Source organism: Taurulus bubalis (genome assembly GCF_910589615.1).
Source record: "Taurulus bubalis genome assembly, chromosome: 1".
NCBI lineage: Eukaryota > Metazoa > Chordata > Actinopteri > Perciformes > Cottidae > Taurulus > Taurulus bubalis.
The window spans coordinates 22,265,136-22,275,071 of NC_136589.1; the positions used below are offsets into that span (position 1 = coordinate 22,265,136).

Consider the following 9,936-nt stretch of genomic DNA (forward strand, 5'->3'; position numbering starts at 1 on the left):
TAAAGGGATTTGTATCTTTTATCATCTAAAAACATGCCGGAATGTGAAGAATTCTATTCCAGCAGGTAAATTTACGCACTTAATCACGAAGATGATGTTGAGATATTCCAGGACCTGAGATTGAAAAGCGACATTGTGTCTGCAGTAACGATGAGGTTCTGGGTAAAGATTAAACACCCTCTTAAGAAACTGACTATATGGAACAAACCATGCGCTATGTTGTGTCTATATAGAGACACACGCACACACACACACACACACACACACCTGTACATGTTGTGAAGACAATGACGCAGCACGTTGATAGCAGGACATGTTTCCACATGTTGAGTCAGTTTTCATGCTGTGTGTGTGTATGGACAATATATAGGTATTCCAGTATGTCAGTGTGTGTGTGGTTTAGGAAGCATTCAGCTCCCTCTGTATCTTTTGTCCATAAAAAGTGAAAATTCTGATGTTTTTTTTTTTTTTGCTTCCTTTCCCTGTTTGTAGCCATGATTTGTTCTTTCTCTCTCTCCCTCCCTCTCTAATCTTTGTGTCCTTTTCGTTGACTTACATAAGATTTGTATTTAATGAACACTACAAACAGGTTGTGGCTTAAAAAATACAAAAGGTGTTGTCTGGAGAGAGAATAAAAGAGCAAACTGTTGAGTGGGTAACTGGATCCTTTTGGGGACAACAGAAAGGAAAGTTCAAAGAGAAGTTCAGGGAGATTGAGAGCAGCGGCCGCCATTATGAAGTTGAAAAGTAAAAGGAGAGGAAAGTAGATCGAAAATCAAGACTTTTTTTGCTAACTATATTTATCGGGCATGTTTCTCTGTATATATGGCTCTTTAGGTTTCTGTAGCATTTTTTTTTTTTCATTTTTTTTTTTTTTTGACTTGTTCAAGGTGAAGCTTGGCGTGTTGTTGTGGACTCATAATTTCTTTGCCAGGGCCAGGAAAAGACACCCCAAGCAGCCTTTTTAGCATTTGAACAACTCATTTTAACCCAAAGGCACTGGGCCTCCCTTTACATCGGGCCGGCCGTGCCCTTTCCTTTAAATGACGAGTATGAATGATAACGGGGCTGTTATCAGAGCCATTCAAAGTCCCCGGTGGAGAACAGACTCCGACTGAAAATGTCACGACGTCTCCCTTTTTTGTTTTTCAGCGAGCAAAGACTTCCACCACGAGTTAGCTGGCAGATATCTAATGTATGCTGTTTAGAGCTTGATCGATGCTGCTGCGATGTTTAGTTTTTGATTTTTCGCTCCGAGATCCCCGTTGTAATCAGCACCATTTAGCTGTTATGCCCATGTTTTACTACTTCGGTTACTCTTTGTTCATCCTCCCCTCTTATCGCCACTTCTCTCTCTGACTCTGTGGTGACATTGGCTCTGTATCTATTTTTAATGCCAAATTTATTGTGTTTACCTGTGTTTTGTCAAGAAAAAAAGAAAAAAAGACTACGCCCCCGTAATATGTCTTGAAATCAGCTGCCTGCCTTAACTCTACCCCCCTGAGAGAGATTTGGACAGCTGCTTAAAATGACAACAAAAAAGCGAATCAAACTGACCCTTTTCTCTGCCGACAGGCGTTTTACTGCTAGCTGACAATGCATACCACATGCAGAGATGCACACGTAGAGGGAGAGGTCGTAGAAATAGGCCTAGTTTGAGTTTTGCGTATGTATCAGGGCATTTGGAAGGAATCCGAACCAACATGCGAACATTTACCCCCCACATGCACACACATATACACACACATGTATGTGCAGGCATACGCAGACGACGCATACATCTATTTCTGTTTATCTAACATAGCCGTAGGAAGTTGTTGGTAGGTTTCACAGCAATGTGTCCCTCTCTTATTGTTCTTTTTTTTTAACTCCTAGATATATTCAGACCGTCATTAATCTCATTCTGATGACAATTATTCTTAGTAAAGCAAAATGTAGTGTTTTTATGCGCGCGTGTGTGTGGACTCAGAGGGGCTCCGGGGGGAAGGATCAAGCCAAACCTGATGCATCCATCTATCTGTCTATCTGTGGATCGATCTAGCTATCTTTATCTGTGGCCCTCCTCTCTTCCGCTTCCTGCCCCCCATCCCCCCCTCCCCTCAACGTTATTTGCTGTGTTTGTTCTTTGGAAAAAACAAAACATAAAAAAATTAAAAAATGAAAATGCTATCACAATAAACTATAATAAAACATTCTAAACTCTAAACATGTCATTTTGATGTTTATGTGGAGATGGAAAAACAAGAAACACCAACACCAACCCTGCATTTGTATTAATTTTTCTTGTATGTGTTTTGGCCGCCCCGCCCATGCTGACTTTTGAATGAATCAATCATAATGGGTCCTCATGCTGTTTTACTCGATCTGATTTAAAATGAGCAGGGAGGGACTTGTGCGCTCTTGGATCTGTGCCATTCGACCTTCAACGGTCATGGAGATTGTATTCCCCGATGAAGGTCAGCCAGACTGAGAGCCTGCCTAATGAATGAAACATGTTTTAACTCCTATGCAGTCAGGAAGGTTTACATGTTCAGTGTATGCCCATGACCTTCTTGGGGCTTAAATCCATACGTGAAATTCCTACATTTTGCAGGAATATCTCACTTTTTGGGCTCCACCGCGTATGTGAACGTGTCACCCAAACTGTTAGCTACCAATATGATCGGTGCTGGATGAAGTCTTGATAAATGATTTATGAACCACTCACAATATCCGTCACTTGCCTTGTATAAACCCTTTGTGCCTCAGAAGATGTGTATGCTTTTATGGCAGCTAAATGGACCAATGGGACTGCAGCAGTTGGGGACTACATGGCTCCTTCACAATAATAAAACGAATAGGTCAATTCCATACCTGAAGATCGGTCGCTCTCGATTCTAAGGGTTGGTTTACCCAAATTACAAAAGAACGAGTTTTTGCACTGGTGCTATTTTCGGTTTGCTCGTCCAGGTTTTGAGATATCTACCTTCGCACGGCAGACATTTTGACTCGTCGAGGCAGGAAACGTGTAATTCATACACTTTAAAGATGACTAAAGCTGGTTAATCTAAATATATGGAAACTATTAGCAATCTTGTGTTGAAATGTCTGCTGAAAAAAAACTCGTGGAGCAATGGAAAATTATATTTAAAAACAAATCTAGCGTAACATCTTTTTCCAGGAACTGCCCCAGTGGATAAATTACAGACCTCATGTCAACAGTTTTTCGAGGAACTATGTATTTCTGCTGTCAAAGGTAGGTGTGTGTGTGAGTGTGTGTGTGTGTGTGAGAGAGACTGTTTTAATGTGAAGCCTACTAACAGACTGAGAAGGACTGTAAAATACAAAGAAATCCTCTAGCCTGGATGCTGCTGACCTCAGATCAGCCCTGAACACACCTTGAGAATTACAGTAAGTATGTTTAAGCAGTTTAGTATTTAACTGGGATGTACTGGTGGCAATGACTAACCAAACATAACAGGCAACTATATCATATTTAATAGCTCCCTAGGCCAGGGTCAAAAATATACATGCGACCCATTTGTTAGTTTAATGTCTCCACTGACTTTGCTGATGCTCTGACTTTCCCTGTAGCGCCACTGTCGTTTTAAGTGAAATGTCCAACAACTGTTGGATATTGTGGAACATGAATGTCTGTAAAGTTTGGTACTGACATTCATGCTACCCTCAGGATGAACTGTGATAACTTTTCATCCAGCATTATCAACGTCATTTTACCGTTTGGTTCTACGATGTGAAATATGTCAGTAATTATCCTTTTTGGGAAATTGTTGCAGCTTATATGTGTCAGCTGCAAATAAGTGGCTAATGTTAGCTTTTTACCTAAAATCATAAAAGTTGTGTTTATTTGTGAAAATGATCTTGCTGAACAAAACGTATACATATTATAAATATGTGTATACCACAGAGCTTATTTTCTGAAATGATCCAAAAAATCTCATGATGTTCCGGGGCTGGTCTACAAAAATGTCATCCGTGCACCACCCCTATACCTTTATCCCTTTGTTTAATGCTAGTTGACCAATGTTAGCATGCTTAACTGAGATGATGCTCATGGTCAGGTTTCCTGCTTAGCATTAGCATTTTAGCATTGTCATTGTGGGCATTTCAGCATCATGGCAGCATGCTGTCATCAGCATTTAAGATAAATGCTACCCTTTTTTTAATGGTTCCCAAAAAGCAAGTCAGAGTAAAAAAAAAGACAAAACAATACTATAAAATGCTCCATTGCAAGTAAGTCCCATATTCAAAGAGCTACTTGCATGAAGTGTCTTCAGAATCTTGTTCTTTAACAATAATTTCATAAATAAAAGGACTCATCGTGCAGAATGTCCCCTTTCAAGTGTAATATTTTCATACATTTTATGAATAAGTATTTAGATCAATAATGCATTAACTTGAAAGCAGCATTAGAATGTTGTAGCTCGCTCATTGTAACAACGTTATATACTGTTGGTTTAATGTATAACTGCGTTTGTATGTAAAGTCTCAATCTGTAAAGTATTTCCCACTGAGCTGTAGTGCAGTAGAAGTATAATGTAACATGAGATGAAAAGTACAAGCACCGCTTGAGTAAATATACTTAGTTACTTTCTATCACCGGGTCCTTTCTGCACAGATAAACAGGAGCTGATTGTTGAGATTTGATTGTTGGGATTTTGAAAAAATACATCAAACTGTACATGTGTATGAAGGAGAATAATCAGCTATCCGTTTGTAGCTTTACAGTCAGATAAAGCTTTTTAGTAATGCAGTCCAGACTTCAAATTTGCACCTTCAACTTCATAATAACGCTGTGATAACACAACTATGACTAACAGAAGCGGACACAGTGTTCACGGTGACGGATTACCTAACGTGAGTAAATTTCAAGTCTCTGCATGTTGATTTTCCAGACCTACTGAAATGAGTTGAAACCATGGGGCTGTCTGAACGGGATGGAAAATATGTCCAAAATACTCTCTGGGAGAAATGTAGAGAGTGTTTGGAGTGAAGGGAGAGGTTTAACGGGCTGAAACCACCTCGCGAGGAATGACTGGGCTGTCTGCTGCTCCCAGAGCACGGCAAGCGTCTATCAGGAGACTCTTCAGAGACTTGGCCCAAGGTATATGGCGAACACTGATTTAAGCAGTGGTGTGGTCAAGACCACCTACAATTAGAACAGAGTGTCAAGACCAAGACTTTGAGGAATTGAGACCAAGTCATGACCAAGACCAATGCAGGGCGAGACAGTCATGACCAAGACCAGAGTGTCGAGACCAAGACGAGACCAAGACCAGAGTGTGTCGAGACCAAGTCAAGACCAAGACTTTATGGGGTTGAGGCCCAGTCATGGCAAAGACCAGAGTGCATAGAGACTGTGAGGTGTTGAGACTGAATCAAATCCAAGACCAACTAGGGCAAGAGAGAGTCAAGACCCGAGTGTATCAAGACAGACAAGACCAAGACTGGAGTGTGTCGAGACTTGAGACAAGACCAAGACTTTGAGGGCTAATACCCAGCCAAGACCAAGACCAGAACCGTGCAAGTCCCACAATGCATGGACACACTAACAACAACATTTTGAACGTGCTAACCAGTGACACGCCTCAAATCAATCTGATAAATCCACATTCCTATAAAAAACATCCACAGAAAAACAAATACTTCCTCCTCATTCAGCTCATATATTCTGTATCAGTGAATGTGTAAGTGTATCAGGAGAGACGCCTTGATTAAAATAATCAAAAGGCGTTGCAAAGGTGAATTTTGTGTGTGGGAATTGTCCTTTGTTTTCTACAAGCAATCACAGTATTGATTAATAAATCAGACAATGCACAGGAAGTTGAGTGACTTCGACCAGTGTTGATATAACATCCAGAGTCGTCTTTGTCCAGACGAGACCCAGACCTCCACAAAGTGGTCTCGACACCAAGACCGATCTTGAGTACTACACTAGATTTGAGGCCAGAAACTTTACTAGAAGACTTCTTTTCGGCAAGTCGAAAACATCACTTCTAGCAAGCAAAGTATGTTTTAACTCTAAAATTCAAACAGGACTTATGCTTGACAAAACCTGGCACCTACATTACCCACGATGCAACTCAACTTGATTAGCGTGACTGTACAGATCAGGGTGTGTTATGCTAGTAGCTGCTAATGTAGCCTGGGGCCGCTAGCCTCAAGCAGAGATGAGGTGCAGGAAACTGGATTATTTTTATTTCTAAGCTTTTAGTCTTCAATCCCAACCGACACTGACTCTAGTGACATCACTCGAGGGCTCTGAGGCTGAGACTGTCCCTTTTAAGACAGCACTCACATGCACAATCAAATGTTTGCCTGTCCATTAATTTGTGTAAAACAAAACAATCGACGATGACAAGACAGTTTTGTTGGCATACCAACTGAATCCTTGTGCTTCAAAATGAGTCAACACACCCTCCAGTTTAGCATTCATCAGGTTTAGTTCCAATACCAGATGCATTCTATGGTTCAAATATAAAGATGTATAGATTTTCAATATATGCTTCCAATATATTCAGATAAAAGAAGAAAAAAAGAGGCCTATGCCAACTCATAACAGACCTTGTGCATGTGAAGGTCATGATCAGCACACAAGCATTGAAATGAAATTTCCTGTTCCTGTTGGCTTGACACTTTTCCTGTTACAATCATGGCAATGCAGACTCTTTGACCTGGTAGTGACGGAGTCCCTGTGGGAGATCTGGGAGGTCCTAGTTATTTCTTACTACTGAATTAATTAATGATCGCATTCATTGTATTATTGTATAAACCTTAATAACCCCCCTCCCCCCATTAATTTTGTATGTATCTAAACATTAGAAAAAGAAATAGGCTGTTTTTGAAAAGCAATGCTTTTTTGATTTGGGTTGGTATTGGACTTCCAAACCAGTTTATTGTGTATATTTTGTTCTCATATCTTTCTATTAAAACAATAACAAAATAAACCAAACGATCCCATTTGGACTTGTTGTAACGCCAAGCCATAGTCCAAATGACGCCCTTATTTTTCCTCTTTTTTTTTTTTTTTTTTACAATCCCCACATTAGAACTCGCAGAGAGCGTCACATAGGCACGGCAGGGTCAGTGACCGCGCACGCCGCCTGTTTATCTCTATGAGAGATTCTCGGGAGCGCGCCCCCCCTGGCCGAGGAAGGTGAGCGAGTGTCTGGAGGGGAGGACTCGGGAGCGCGACCAGCCGAGGGATCGATCGGATTAAACTCGATTTGAGTGAAATTAACACAAAGGAGAGAAGAGCAACGCACACTCGTCGGCGAGGTCGCAGATGCGAGACACGCCGGAGAAATATTTCATGAATAAGAAACTTGAACTTTTTTTTCCTCTGTTTATTTATATATCAAACGGAAAAAAGGACCACGGTGGATTTTTTTTTTCGAGCAAGCGGAGATACTAACGAGGAGTTGATTTGATAAAAGCCCGAAGTGACCGAGCTTGTTGGGTAAGCTAACAAATGCCCCATTTGAATGAGTGCGTATTTTGAATGTTGTCGAGCGGTATTCACTGCGAGTGTGCGGGGTTGGTAGTCACCACTGATTTAGAATTAAAACGGTTCATATTCCACCGTAATAGTAAGTTTTTCATACTTTTTTTTTTTTCTTCCTCCAACACAATCGCACTCTTTAATCTGCCGTGCGAGTTGGGCTTTCAGCCCGATGGGCATTTCAGTCAGCGCGAACTCGCTGGAAAGCTCGTGTTTGGGACGGCCGCTTCGTTCGGCTCCTGTTTTTATTCTCATTTCAGCAGAAAGTCACTGAAGGTCTATGTAGCTGCCATGCCGACATGCTAACAATAGCAAGTTTAGCTCTGCCACCCGCTGCATCGCTCCAAAAAAAACAACCACACACACACACGCGCGCACAACAGTCCCGTAGTTAGTTGAAAAGTGGAAAGAAAAATCCCCGGCGAGACACGAGAGCCTCTCCGTTTTGTGGGTCCGTTGCACAGACAACTTGTTGAATTTTTGTAACATGGAATATTGAGTTTATTCAGTTTATTGAAGTGTACGTGTTAGCCCTGTTAGCTAATTGTGTTGAAGCTTCTAGGAGACACGAGGTGGCTCGAGCGTAGAGGTGAGTCACTGGCCGACTGAATGAGCGGAGCTCCGAGTGAGATTCCAAGCGGAGAATACTTGGCTTCTATCGCCAGGAAACGCTTCGCCGGAGTTGCAATAAAGTGCTTTTTCACAGAAGTGTGAGCACGAGTTGAATTTCCGCTGAATTATCTGTTTTTTTGTCGTGAGGGGACAGTGCAAAGTGTCCGTAGTAGCCATAGTTTTATTGGACGGAAGGGACAGAGCAGTGGAAGAGAGGGGGTGGGGGGCAGTGAGGCCAGGCGGTCATTCCATACAATCGTGTTTTTCACGTTGTTTCTGCCACGTTTTCCTTTGCCAAAACCCATTTAAACGTACGAGGAAGACTCTCGTCCTCATTTTGAGCTTTGAAATAGAGGGGGAAGTAGTTTACTTTGATTAAAAAAACCGAGACGAGCGGCGCGTCCCCGGGTCCGGAACGACGTGCGAAATGCCACTGAGAGGCTAATTAGCCGTGCTAGCCGCTGGAGGTTAGCCCAGCGCGAGGACACCGAAGTTCTGCTAGCCTGCTAGCTCTCATCCCCATTGTGTCCGGACGCAGACCACTTATTACCCCCTCCCCCGATCTAGCTACTAACATGCTCGGGCGGTTATCGTTCGAAGCAACTTTCGCTCCACTTTTGTTGTTGTCGAAGGACAAAGTAACGCTCCGTGCTGTCCGCGTTTTGTCTTTTGTTACGGGAGCGTATTTGTGATGTGACATTGTATCCGGCGACCGAAGTTTGGTCACCTCCGCGACTCCACTTGTTACATTATGTGGACGGGCGAAAACGCAGCTCAAAACACCTGCTCGTGTCCACGTAGCTACTGGTCGCCAGTTACAGCAACACACATTCACGGGATGCGCGTTTTGTTTTCGTTCTTTCTTTACACTGCGGCTTTTATGGCGTACGCTTCCTCGCGCTGTCCTACCCTCTTTCTCCATTATGTGATCTGTAATCGGTCAACTTGCATAATGGTCACCCTGCCGCTCTCGCGCAAACTTTGGCTGCGCTATCTTTGAAAAAAAACAAAAGCCCTGAGCGTTATATCCATAAAACATGTACACGCACACACTCTTTGTGGTATTCGTTCTCACATAGTTGTATTATTCACACTTCGTTCAGTTTGCACGTGCTAGTTCGTTATTTTTCCTCCTCCTGCCTGCCACAGAGCCAGGAGCTGCTACCCCCACCACCTTGTGTCTGTGAGCCAAGATGGCAGCTAGTCCTGTTTAGCGGGCCACAGAGTGAGAGATAAGAGGCCCCGACCACACACACACACACACACACACAACAGATGTTCACCACTATTTGGTTTTTCTCCCGTTTGTCTCTGTCTTTTCTTGTCGTTAAAGTCCCCCCCCCCTTCCCCCCCCTTCAGCCACAAGGCTGCCAAAGTTTGTTGCTCTGGACTCAGCTCGGGATGGGACACAAAGTTGAACTCTCCCTCCCCCAAATGTGTATTTGATCATAAAGTGCCATCGGATCACTTTTTATTTTATTTTTTTAAATATGGTTTGTTATGGTGGTTGTTTTATTCTTGTTATGAGGGAAGCTAGTTGTGTTTCTAGAAGTTGTCTTTGTGACCTTGGAGGGGATTGTCATCACAGACTGAAGATGGAGGAAAATTGTTCTGGAAATAAAGTATGCATTAACATTTGAAACTATAGGAAGCAAAATGTTGTTCATAGTTAGTGGGGCAATCATCTTGACTTAATCAAGTGCCTGTGTGTTTGTTTGGCCATTTAACTGTAACAAGCTAAATCTGGTCCCTCCTTTAACATCCGTGTGTGCTCCATACCATAAAGCTTAAATATGTAAATTTTTCGTCCAGCAGAAGGTTGT

The 9,936-nt window shown here is 42.4% G+C and overlaps 1 protein-coding gene across 1 annotated transcript in view; it reads left to right on the forward strand.

The window, feature by feature from the left end:
* The window catches only part of rab2a (RAB2A, member RAS oncogene family), a 25,283-nt gene extending 23,077 nt beyond the window's left edge, over positions 1-2,206 (forward strand). Inside the window, exon 8 of the mRNA XM_079215607.1 lies at positions 1-2,206. This exon is cut by the window's left edge and continues 451 nt beyond it. The gene's annotated coding sequence lies outside the window, so the exon portion shown is untranslated.
* The last annotated feature ends 7,730 nt before the right edge of the window (positions 2,207-9,936 follow it).